The sequence below is a fragment of the Magnolia sinica genome, chromosome 1 (genome assembly GCF_029962835.1).
Source record: "Magnolia sinica isolate HGM2019 chromosome 1, MsV1, whole genome shotgun sequence".
Lineage (NCBI taxonomy): Eukaryota > Viridiplantae > Streptophyta > Magnoliopsida > Magnoliales > Magnoliaceae > Magnolia > Magnolia sinica.
The window spans coordinates 105,076,078-105,088,838 of record NC_080573.1 but is presented as its reverse complement, the minus strand read 5'-3'; positions in this window follow the sequence as shown (position 1 = coordinate 105,088,838).

Below are 12,761 nucleotides of genomic sequence, written 5' to 3'. Positions count from 1 at the left end.
TCCAGCAGCTAGTCCACTTGATATGTGTGTTGTATCCACTCCTTTCATCTAGTGGGAGCCATTGTGACATGTGTGGGTCACCAGGGATCAAAATTTATATATAAATTAATTATTGCTAGACTCCAGCAGGCCCAGAATGTGGGTGGGCTGGAATTTCAGCAATAGGCCCAAAGTAGCTGCCCATAATTTTTTTTTTGGGGCAATATGGCCAGCCAAATTTAAGGATGTTTTATACATATATCTTGCCATCTTCCTACAGTATTTTTGGGCCTTATTAGTACACTCTTGAGGCCCCACCCTAGTTGGATTTAATTGGGTCCATGTATATAGCTTGTTGTTGGACTCTTCAGGCCTTGTTGGGCTGGAACTTTCTCGATCGGCCCATTGGACCTTTAGGCCTATATTTACCATATAATTGTGATGGGTTTATGGGTCTAATTACATAAGTAGTTGGGCCTTTGGATTCCCACCAAATTAACCATATACATGGGCCAAGTTGTAAGGCCCAATTCACTTAATTTAGGCTTAAAGATTGCCCATATAGGTTGAATAATGGGCTGCCCATTAGGACCACCACAACATGTGGGTTTATGACCCTTATGTTTAGGCCCAAACTTTGCTTATGAGCCCACAATATTGCTTATGAATTGTATAACGTCTCGAAAAAATCCGTACAAGGACCCGAGTACCACCTCAGGCAGATATCACCCAGGACCAAAACCTTTAGAAAGTAGGTTAATATTAACAAGTATTAAACTAGAGTATTTATGAAATTAGCACTAATCACTTTAAATATGATCTGCAAGACCTAAAATGTGTGGTATCATTGACGCTACATTACCCTGAAATCTAGAATCCATCCCTAAACCTGGTTGCTCTAGGGAGCACACCGAAACTCCGTATCGGACTTGGACCGCACGTTGAAAGTCCGATGACCGCAAAACTATACCGTTGTGACCGCATTACTGGACTTGACAACTCCTTTGGAAATCAAGTCTTAATTATGTCTAGAAATGCACAACTTGAGCCTGGAGCAAAGTGTGTGAGAAACATGAATATCTTTTGAAATGAAATCCGAATTTAAGTAATCTGAGTCGTGTCGCTTGCGGGCCAAATATAAGGATTTAGACCATTAGAATCTGAGCCAAATACACCCTCGGATCAGGGAAAATGTCCCACACATGTCGATACACTTGTGGGCCTGATCGAGTGACGGTGACCGTTAAACTGAAACTGGTCCGCCACGGCTAATCTACAAACTCGATCGAAACAAAAACTCAGCCTAACCTAGATCCATGGTCAGAAAACTTAAGTTCGACCGCACGTGGAAAAGGGGTCACCAGAAGTGCTCCGTTGGACTGAAACAGACGCCCTTTGGATATAACCTAAGTATACCTTGGCTATGGGGCTATTTCCATCAGTCCTAGGCCTATATAAGGACCTTAAACCCTCTCTCTCTCTCTCCCCTCATACGAATTTGAGAAACCCTAGGGGAGAGAGGAGAGAAAAGAGAAGGAAAAAGAAAGAAAGTAAGAGTGAGAGTTGGAGATTCTTCCTGGGATTCGATCCCGCTATTCCACGCAGTCAACCACCATTCTTGTATCGCTATACAGGCGATTCCGACTCCGTACTTAGGTAAGAAAACCTAACCCTAACCTGTTTTAGGGTTTCGGATAGTGTAAGTTATGAAATAGCTAACCTAACTCATGTTATAGGTTGTCAATCTGCCGTTGACAAAGACCGAGTGTCTAAAACGAATCCGTTACCTGTTTACCGGCGTAAGGTGTGGACTATGAACATATAGGTTATGGTTTTCAAGGCTTTCAATGTCAGTTAATGATTTATGACTGACTTGAATTACTATCACATGCTTAGACACGATGTTACCTGCACTTTACACATATATATGAACTATGTTGAATATAGTGTATTCTTGTGTTTGTTTAAATGTCTGAGTGAATATGGAATTATGATTAGTATCTGTTATGATGGATGTTTGGTAATACATGATTGTTGTATGTGTTGCAACTCCTATGTGAAAGGATTTGCTATAATATACGTTTTAAGTAAATTAATATATGTATGTTGGAATATGTAGCCTAAGTGTTTGTAGAAATGTCTGAATGATCAAGCATATAGTAATTGTACTTTACATGGGTGTTGAGATGAGATTCTCAACTACCTAAATGATGTGTATGATTTCCTCCATGTAACTTATATTCTTGTCTGTTTTATTTAGGGACTGCATATGTTTGAATTTATGTTTAAGTTGAAATCCATCAAATGCTCACATGCTTGTATGATTGGAATTATGCATTCATTACTGCTATAATTATCTTATATGATTATCTGTTAAAGTTGAATGTGTTTGGGACTATGGTATAGTCCAGGCAAACGGTAATAGGCACTGAAAAGGTGGCTGAGGTTGTTTTGCCACATACGGCGTGATTGATGAATCCGAGCAGTACTTGGGATGTCGGCAGTGGTTAGGCCACACGGAGTGCTTACGCACTTCATGTCGATCAACTCAACGTGCGCTCATACCAGTCGAGCTCGTCAAGTAATCCAATTGACCCGATGTATGTTCACCATGTATGGACGCTACTGCTTGAATTTAAGGTACCAAACTCACCAATGAAAACCCCTTTAACCTTGGTACCTCGATCCGCTAAGACTCATGAGCCAGACATGGTAGTATGGGACACCGTGGTCAAGCTGTCGGCCTACGCTGGGGTGACGAGCCTCCCCATAGTGACCAGTGAGCAACCCAAACTCGTGAGCCGAATACGGTGGTATGGGACACTGTATTCGAGCTGTCGGCCTACACTGATAAGGTGACGAGCCCTTTGTAATGACCTCAAGCGTACGCTAAGACTGCATAGAGGCGACGAACCCTTACGTAGCAACAAGAGTACAAACTAGGCCTGCACTGATAAGGTGATGAGCCCTTTGTAGCGACCTAGAACCGCAACATCGTATGAGAATTACTAGGACTGACGACCCTAGAATGGATCATTGTTTGGGAATTGATATAAGGGAGGTACCTTAGCTTCCCAATCCTGCTGTATGAAAGGGACTAATAAGAACTTGGTAATCATCCTCATGCACCGCATTGTATGTGCCATTTGGCGATGTGTAGAGAGCACGAGAAAGTGACTGACATGCGCGATCGTTAGACGAAGATTGCTGAGGGAGTGCAGGCGAGGGCATGCATCATTTATACATACCATTCCTACATTAATCAAAGTAATTAGGGATGTTCGATTGTATTGCTTTATCATTACTGCTTGACTAAATTGATAACATGTTAACCTTTGCTTTATTATTCCACTGAGTTGATCACTCACTCCTATATTACGGGACGGTGTTTTAAACACCAACCAATTTCTATCTTAGATGCAGATGGAGACCCGACTGATGAGGCAGAGGCGGACTTCGCAGATGATGAGGATGCTTTCTCATATATGCAGTATTCAGGCGGGTTTACATAGACCGTTCTGATCGGCGGGGCTTCAGGGTTATACTTATGGTAGACTATTAGATTTTTGACATTTTGTATTTTTAAACAATACATGTAATTATTGACCTGGCAATGCATACATACTTTGGGGACTTATACTGATTTGTAAAGTTATACATATTTGAGTCAGTCTTCCGCTTGCGTATTAAACTGTCCCTGGATTATGTTTTGCTGATTTAGCTTAATCTTACTCATGTTTAATGCACTAATATGGACAACATTAATCATCATTTTTTATGTTGCATAAGTGATGCGTTGGAACTCGGGAGTTGGACTTCTACTCGACCCCCGATTTTCAGGGCGTTACAAGTTGATATTAAAGCATGATTTAGATTAAACCAGACCTAAGTTATGGTCACACGACGTACGTTGTCGCATTTAGACTTAGGTGGGTGTGAGAAAAATGTAGAAACAAACTTAGGTTGTCTAGTTTCGCCAATTAGCGAAATTTACCGAAAATGATCGTTGAGATCGGGTCTGTACACATCCGTGATCGCTTGAGGCAACTCCGGACCACTTCTAAACTGTTAATCGACGGGTTTAGACCATGATTCACCAATCTCAGCCTTCAAAATTGAGAAAATACGAAGTTACATCAGAAATTACTTGAAATGACCCGAAACGACTCAAAACGGAGTCAGGGGCTAAACGAAACACTTCCAAGGGGACCCAGGGTGGGTCCCACATGTTTTTAGGGTCCAGGGGGCAGGAGGACCTCGCCCTACTAGCGAGGCATCGCCAGAATGTCCAGAGACCACCGAGGACCTTGCCGGTTCCGCGAGGCCTGGCTGGCTAGCGGGCCTAGCCGGGCGGACCGGTTCGGGCCGACACCTCTAGGGCGTTATGTGGCCCGCTGATGCATGTTGGGTCGGATTTAACCCTTCCTAACATGCCCCCTCTTCATAACCTACCCCTCCAAGCTTTCCTTTTTTTTTTTTTCAAAAACCTTTATTTCTCTCTCAAATCTTCCCTCCATCCACCCATTTCCTCATTTTCCTTCAACACATACACCCCTCCACCGTTTTCCATCAAAACCCTCTCCTATCTCTCTTTTTCTTTGATTTGAGAGCACAAATCTCTCATTTGTATCTCACATAACTTCAAGTTCAATAACCCATCCTATTTCCACCTATTGTTCCACTCAAATGGCTTTATTTGAGCTTGTGACGATCATCTTCTCAATTTCCATGCTTCTTTCTCTCATGGGGAAGAAGAGGACTCCTACGGATGAGGCCGGGCCTAGTCGCCCTACTCGTTCAAGGAGGCCTAGAGGCGCTGCCACTAGTGTAGGTGTCGAACGGGAGATAAGGACTAAGCGGGAGCTTGATCCCTAGGCACCCCTCGAAAGAATCCACCTGACGGATATGTCTCATGGGAGATTTTAGGATCACAGGGCCCTCTTTAAAGCTCACGTGGATGAGAAGCTCTTTGGGCAATATCTGGTGATGGACCACCTGGTCGAGGCCGGGTGGGGTCCTATATTCGAGGGCGAGTACCGTGCAAATATGGGCATAGTTCGAGCCTTCTACGCCCACATTTGAGAGCCTACGTTGGAGCCCTTGCAGTTCAAGATCCCTGTACGTAAAGATCGGGAGGCTACAATTGATGCTGGGTTGATAACTCAGCTTATGAAGATGCCGTTTGGGGAAGTGCATGCAAGCGAGAAAAATTTGAGGGGTGCACGTGAAAGGGATCACCGCACGCGATTCCTTTGTGGACAACTCGCCCACTGGAATCCAAACAACAGCCTCCTAGCAACTAATATGACGAACGACTTTCGCTTGCTCCACCACATCTTCACGTACAACGTGTACCCTAGGTGGAGCAACTGCAGCGAGTGTACTCGTCTGATGGTAAATTTCCTATACCAAGTAGGGTAAGGAGAGAAGTTGTGCATGCCTACGCACGTTCTGTGGCAGATAGTTCTTACCGTATGCTCCACTAGAGCGTCTGATTCGCTCCCATTCGATCGACTCATATGTAAGATTGCACGGGAGTTTGGCTATAGACTTGGGGCGGAAGTGCGAGTGCCGACCCATTACATCAATGAGGCTACTCTCAATCAGATGTAAATCGGGCCACGACAACAGCAAGCCCGACTCGATGAGAGTCAGGACGAGACGGCTAGTGAGGAGTATAAAAGCGAGGATGAAAGCAGAGAAGAGATTGAAGAAGAACAGGAAGAAGAAGTAGAGGCTCAGGACACGGATGAGAGCTCCCCTCCTACGGCAACGGGGCATGACCCTGATCGGGCTGCTAGGAAAGCTCACTTAGATAGACTTGAGGAGGGCCAGGCTGCCTTGCGACAGGAGATTATCAATGTCCGGGCCCTTATGAAGCACAAGTTTAAGAAGGTGACTCGCACCTTGAAAGCTATCTTGTGCTGCCTGCAAGATAAAGGCGTCCCTCCTCCATCACCAGACTCAGATGTCTAGTCATCCATGCTGTTGCCCAGTAGCTTGTTTTGTTGTTGTCTTAGAACATGTGTGTTTTAATGTTGACGAGCTTAGTAGTAGTGTAGGTGGAAAGTATGTTGTGCTTGTTGACTTGTTTTAACGTTCGTAGCCTTTCTTGTAATAGCTCATATGCATTTCCTGTCATGATTCATGTTATGACGTATCTCATGTAATTGTGACAATTTTGGTAAATGAAATGCATAAAATTTCCTTAAACTGTGTGTAAATGTTGTGAGGTTGAGGTTATGGGCATGCTGAATCTGACCTGGGTTGCACCCTATGTTGTGTATAGGGAATGCCACCTAAGGCCGCACGGAGTACAACACGGTTCACTCTTGGCGATTCGTCTAACGAGCCTCCTCCCCTAAGCGATAGTCGTATGGACCCCAGTTTGGGCCCATTTTCCTTTGACACCATGCCGGATTCTCAGCCGACCTCTGGCCCCACCAATGGGCCTACACTTGTTATGCCACTGATTCCAGAGCAAAACCATGCTTCCTCTTCGACGCCATCTATACCTCAGTCGGCTCCCCCTACTGATAGGTTAGAGCAGATGATGTTGCTGATGCAGCAGCAATAAGTACAGTAGTAGCAGCAGCAGCAGGCACAGCAGCAGCAGCAGTTTTTGACCACCATGGTGGGGATTTTTGCCCAAAGCATGGGTGTGGCTTCGCCTGCTCCATTTACACCCCCTGTTGGGAATACAGGTGCTAGCAGCCATCTTGAGCGATTCCAGCACTTATGGCCCCCTACCTTTGTGGATACTTACAGACCCGAAGAGGCCGAGTATTGGCTTGACCGCATCTCTAAGATGCTAAAGTCGCTGCACTGCACAGAGCCCGAGCAGGTGAAGTTGGTCACCTTCATGTTCGAGGAGGCCAGCTTATGGTGGGATAGTGTCCTCCGTACTGTTGCTGTCGGACACATATGAACGTGGGCAGATTTTGAGACCCGCTTCCACGAGAAATATTATCCCATCACCTATCACCATGAGAAGGAGAGTGAGTTCCTTCACCTCCGACAGGGAGGGATGACAGTAGCTGAGTATGAGAACAGGTTCACGGTGTTGGGCAGGTATACCCCGTTGATTCTGGCAGATGAGCTAATGCGTATGCGACGTTTTTCTGAGGGCCTGCGACCAGATATTCGCTCGAAGATGTGCTGCGCTAGCATAACTAGCTATGTTGAGCTAGTGAGCATGTCCATGAGAGCTGAGCAGGACGGGGACAGGCAGTCCCGTATGCGAGCACTGATGGCTCCTAGGCCGTGACCAAATATTTCGAGCAGACCATTCCTCGGGAAGAGGTCGCGGGCAGATTCACCGCCGAGACTGATGGCTCCACCTGCCCCTGTGAGGTAACCTGATGTGTGGTGTGCCTACTTCAAGAGGTCAAGCCACACAGAGGTGAATTGCTTCACCAGGATGAGGGATAACGGCTTCTCACCGCCCCAAAGGATCAACCGCTAGCTTCCCCATATTATATCAGCACCACCTCTGTGCTCGGCACCAACTCATTTATCATTCCGGCCACTCGTACCTCGATCTAGGCCGCCTCAGCGACCTATGGCTCCTCAGCCCAACCGATCTCAGCAGGCGTGCGTCCATGCACTCACAATGGAAGCGCCTGATTCTATAGCTACCGTACCTTTGGCCTTCGAGGTCACCGCCCACATTGAAGGTACCCCTATATTTCTGTTGGTGGATACGGGATCTACTATATCCGTGATGTCATGTTCTGTAGTCCAGCGCTTAAGGCTGAAGACGACTCCGATGGTTGGGGTGTGAGTTATCGCAGCACCAGGGAAATTTACAGATGCCACAAAAATGTGTGAGGGTTGCTTGATAGATCTAGGGAGCAAGAAGATATGCATTGACTTGATTGTCACCATGATATACCATTTCGACATCATCCTTGGTATGGATTAGCTGACTGAAGTGAGGGCTGAGATTGACTGCAAGACTCGACTAGTGACAACTCACAGGCCTGAGAGCACGCCCTTTACATTTCCCGTGCAGGTCAGTTGCCCTTTTTGAGTTCTTTGTTATGCTTCCTTACTGAAGAATGTTGATGGCTCGGTACTTGAAGACACACTAGTGGTTCGAGAGTTTGAGGACGTGTTCAGTAAGATACCTGGAGTACCTCCTCGACGCGAGATCACTTCACTATCGACCTTATGCCTAGTGCGACACCTATATCTCTTTCGACCTATTGCATGGCTCCATGTGAGATGGAGGAACTGAGGAAACAGATCAACGATCTGTTAAATGCTGGCTTCATACGGCCAAGTGTGTCTCCTTGGGGAGCGCCCGTGTTATTTGTGAAGAAGAAGGATGGTTCACTGCGATTGTGTATTGATTATCGCAAGTTGAACTAAATGACGGTGAAGAATAAGTATCCCTTGCCCAGGATAGATGATCTATTCGATCAGTTGAAAGGGGCACAGTATTTTTCGAAGATCGATCTACAGTCAGGGTATCATCAGTTGCGCGTCAGGGATGAGGACGTGCAAAAGACGGCTTTCAGGACCAGTTGTGGGCATTACAAGTTTCTCGTGATGTCGTTCAGCCTTACAAACGCCCCAGCCATGTTCATGGACTTGATGAACAGGGTATTTCGGCCGTTCCTTTACTGATTCGTCATTGTGTTTATTGATGACATCTTGATATACTCCAAGAGTCGGGCAGAGCACGAGGAACACCTGCGAGCAGTCTTGGATACTCTGAGAAAGAACTAGTTATTTGTTCAGTACAAGAAGTACGACTTCTGGAAAGAAGAAGTCAAGTTCCTAAGACATGTGATGTCCAAGGGATAGCTGTGGACCTTGCTAAGGTAGCTATAGTTCAGGACTGGGAGCAGCCGGTTTGGTTACCGAGGTGAGGAGTTTTCTTGGTCTGGCAGGTTACTATCGATAATTCATTTGAGATTTCTCAAAGATAGCCAGACCTTTGTCTCAGTTGACACGGAAATATCTGAAGTTCGCTTGGAATGAAAAGGCAGAAGCAGCTTTTCAGGAGCTGAAGGACAGGTTGACGTCCGCCCCTGTGCTAGTATTGCCAGAGCAAGGGGTCAAGTATGTTATATATAAAGACGTGTCTCGTGTCGGTTTGGGTTGTGTCCTTATGCAGAAGGACGGGTTGATTGTATATGTCTCAAGACAATTGAGGAAACACGAGGAGAACTACCCGACGCACGACCTAGAGTTAGCAGCTATCATCTTTACACTAAAGCTCTGGAGGCATTACCTCTACGGAGAGGAGTTCGAGCTCTTTTGCGATCACAAGAGCCTCAAATACATATTCACTCAGCGAGACCTGAATATTATGAGGCAGCGACGATGGATGGAGATACTGAAGGACTTCAAGTTCGAAGTCTCTTACCATCCTGAAAAGGCTAACCTTGTGGCAAATGCGCTGAGCCGTAAGAAGGCATTGGCATTTGCGGCTCCACTGATGGTGGCAGAGTGGAACATGGTAGAATTTGTGTGAGGCTTTGAGCAGAAACTCACAATGGAGGAGCCGTATGAGGGCATCGTACATATTCGAGTACAGCCCTTCTTTGATGACAGGATCATTGCGACTCAGACAGACGATGAGCTATCGGCGAAGATGAGAAAATAGGCCAGTAGCGATGAGGACGCTGAATGGAGAGTTGGTACGAATGGAGGCTTACGTTACAAGGGCCGCCTACGCGTTCCAAACCTCCCTGACTTGAGGAAGGAAGTTCTTGAAGCTGCTCACAATTCAAGGATGGCAATACATCCAGGCAGTACGAAGAGATATCCCAGGTAGTACGAAGAGATATCATGACATGAAGAGGTCGTACTGATGGGATAATATGAAGGCTCACATAGCAGATTACGTGTCCAGTTATCTCACGTACTAGCAGGTCAAGGCAAAACATCGCCGACCTCCTAGTTTGCTTCAGCCCATGCCCATAGCTGAATGAAAGTGGGACTTCATCTCTATAGATTTCATCTCGGGACTACCGAAGACGAGGAAGGGGCATGATTCCATTTGAGTGATCGTGGACCGGTTGACGAAATCAGCCCATTTCCTTCCTATCAGAGTTCAAACTCTGCAGACAAGTTGGCCATGTTGTACATCAAGAAGATTGTGCGTCTGCATGGAGTTTTCTTGGAGATCGTGTCAGACTGAGACACGCGATTTACATCCATTTTCTGGACTCGCATCCAAAAAGCGATGAGTGAAAAGTTGAAGTTCAGTACTGCGTTCCACCCACAGACTGACGAGCAGACGGAACGGATGAATCAGATTCTAGAAGATATGTTGCGAGCCTGTGTGCTGGATTTCAAGGACAGTTGGGATGATTGTCTTCCTTATGCAGAGTTCGCTTATAACAACACCTTCCAGGAGAGTATTGGCATGGCTCCCTATGAGGCACTGTATAGGCGCCCGTGTAGAGCGCCGCATTGCTGGGCAGAGGTTGGCGAGAAGAGCTTGATTGGCCCGGAGTTAGTTCAGGCGACTTTAGAGAAAGTCGACATTATCAGGCGTCGACTTCTGACCGCGCAGAGCAGACAAGAGCTACGCAGATACGAGGTGGCGACCGCTAAAGTTCGAGGTCGGAGACCATGTGTTCCTCAGAGTTTCTCCAATAAAGGGAGTCCTTCGGTTTGTTAAGAAGGGAAAGCTTATGTCTCGATTCATTGGCCCATTCCAAATACTTGATCGAGTGGGGGCGGTAGCATACCGCCTTGCTTTGTCGACACCACTTGCGGGTGTGCATAATGTATTTCATGTATCTATGCCGAAGAAATACGTTCCCGATCCTTCCCACATTATCAGATGGGAGCAGGCACAGTTAAGCGAGGACGTTACATATATACTACGATCAACGCGTATCCTAGACAGGAAGGAGCAGGTGTTGCGTAGCAAGGTTATTCCACTTGTGAAAGTACTGTGGACGCATCACACAGAAGAGGAGGCTACTTGGGAGACAGAAGCCGAGGTTCGAAAGAACTACCCTCAGATTCTCGAGGAGTACAAAAAGGTACTAATTTTGAGGATGAAATTTTTCTTTAAGGAGGGTAGATTGTAACATCTCGAAAAAATTCGTATAAGGACCCGAGTACCACCTCAGGAAGAAATCACCCAGGACCAAAACCTTTAGAAATTAGGTTAATATTAACAAGTGCTAAACTAGAGTACTTGTAAAATTAGCATTAATCACTTTAAATATGATCTCCAAGACCTAAAACGTGTAGTATCATTGACGCTACATTACCCTGAAATCTAAAATCCATCCCCAAACCCAGTTGCTATCGGGAGCACACTGAAACTCCGTATCGGACCTGGACCGCACGTCGAAAGTCCGATGACCGTGAAACTATATCGTTGTGACTGCATTACTGGACTTGACAATCCCTTTGGAAATCAAGTCTTAATTGTGTCTAAAAATGCACAACTTGAGCCCGGAGCAAAGTGTGTGAGAAACGTGAATATATTTTGAAATGAAATTCGAATTTAAGTAATCTGAGTCATGTCGCTTACAGGCCAAATATAAGGATTCAAATCATCAGAATCTGACCTAAATACACCCTCAGATCAGGGAAAATATCCCACACATGTCGATGCACTTGTGGCCCTAATTGAGTGACGGTGACCGTTAAACTGAAACTGGTCCGCCACAGCTGATCTACAAACCTGATCAGAACGAAAACTCAGCCTGAACTAGATCCATGGTCAGGAAACTTAAGTCCGACTGCATGTGGAAAAGGGGCCACCAGAAGTGCTCCATTGGGCTGAAACAGATGCCCTTTGGATATAACCTAAGTATACCTTGGCCCTGGGGCCATTTCCATCAGTTATAGGCCTATATAAGGACCTTAAACCCTCTCTCTCTCACCCATACGAATTTGAGAAACCCTAGGAGAGAGAAGAGAGAAAAGAGAAGGGAAAAGAAAGAAAGTGAGAGTGAGAGTTGGAGATTCTTCTTGGGATTTGATCCCGCTATTTCACGCACTCAACCACCATTCCTGTATTGCTATACGGGCGATTCCGACTTCGTACTTAGGTAAGAAAACCTAACTCTAACCTGTTTTAGGGTTTCAGATAGTGTAAGTTATGAAATAGCTAACCTAACTCATGTTATAGGTTGTCAATCCGCCATTGACAAAGACCGAGTGTCTAAAACGAATCCGTTACATGTTTACTGGCGTAAGGTGCAGACTATAAACGTATAGGTTATGGTTTTCAAGGCTTTTAATGTCAGTTAATGATTTATGACTGACTTGAATTGCTATCACATGCTTAGACACGATGTTACCCGCACTTTACACATATATATGAACTATGTTGAAAATAGTGTATTCTTGTGTTTGTTTAAATGTTTGAGTGAATATGGAATTATGATTAGTATCTGTTATAATGGATGTTTGGTAATACATGATCGTTGTATGTGTTGCAACTCCTATGTGAAAGGATTTGCTATAATATACGTTTTAAGTAAATTAATATATGTATGTTGGAATATGTATCCTAAGTATTTGTAGAAATGTCTGAATGATCAGGCATGTAGTAATTGTACTTTCATGGGTGTTGAGATGAGATTCTCAACTACCTAAATGATGTGTATGATTTCCTCCATGTAACTTATATTCTTGTCTGTTTTATTTAGGGACTGCATATGTTTGAATTTATGTTTAAGTTGAAATTCATCAAATGCTCACTGCTTGTATGATTAGAATTATGCATTCATTACTGCTCTGATTATCTTATATGATTATCTGTTAAAGTTGAATGTGTTTGGGACTATGGTATAGTC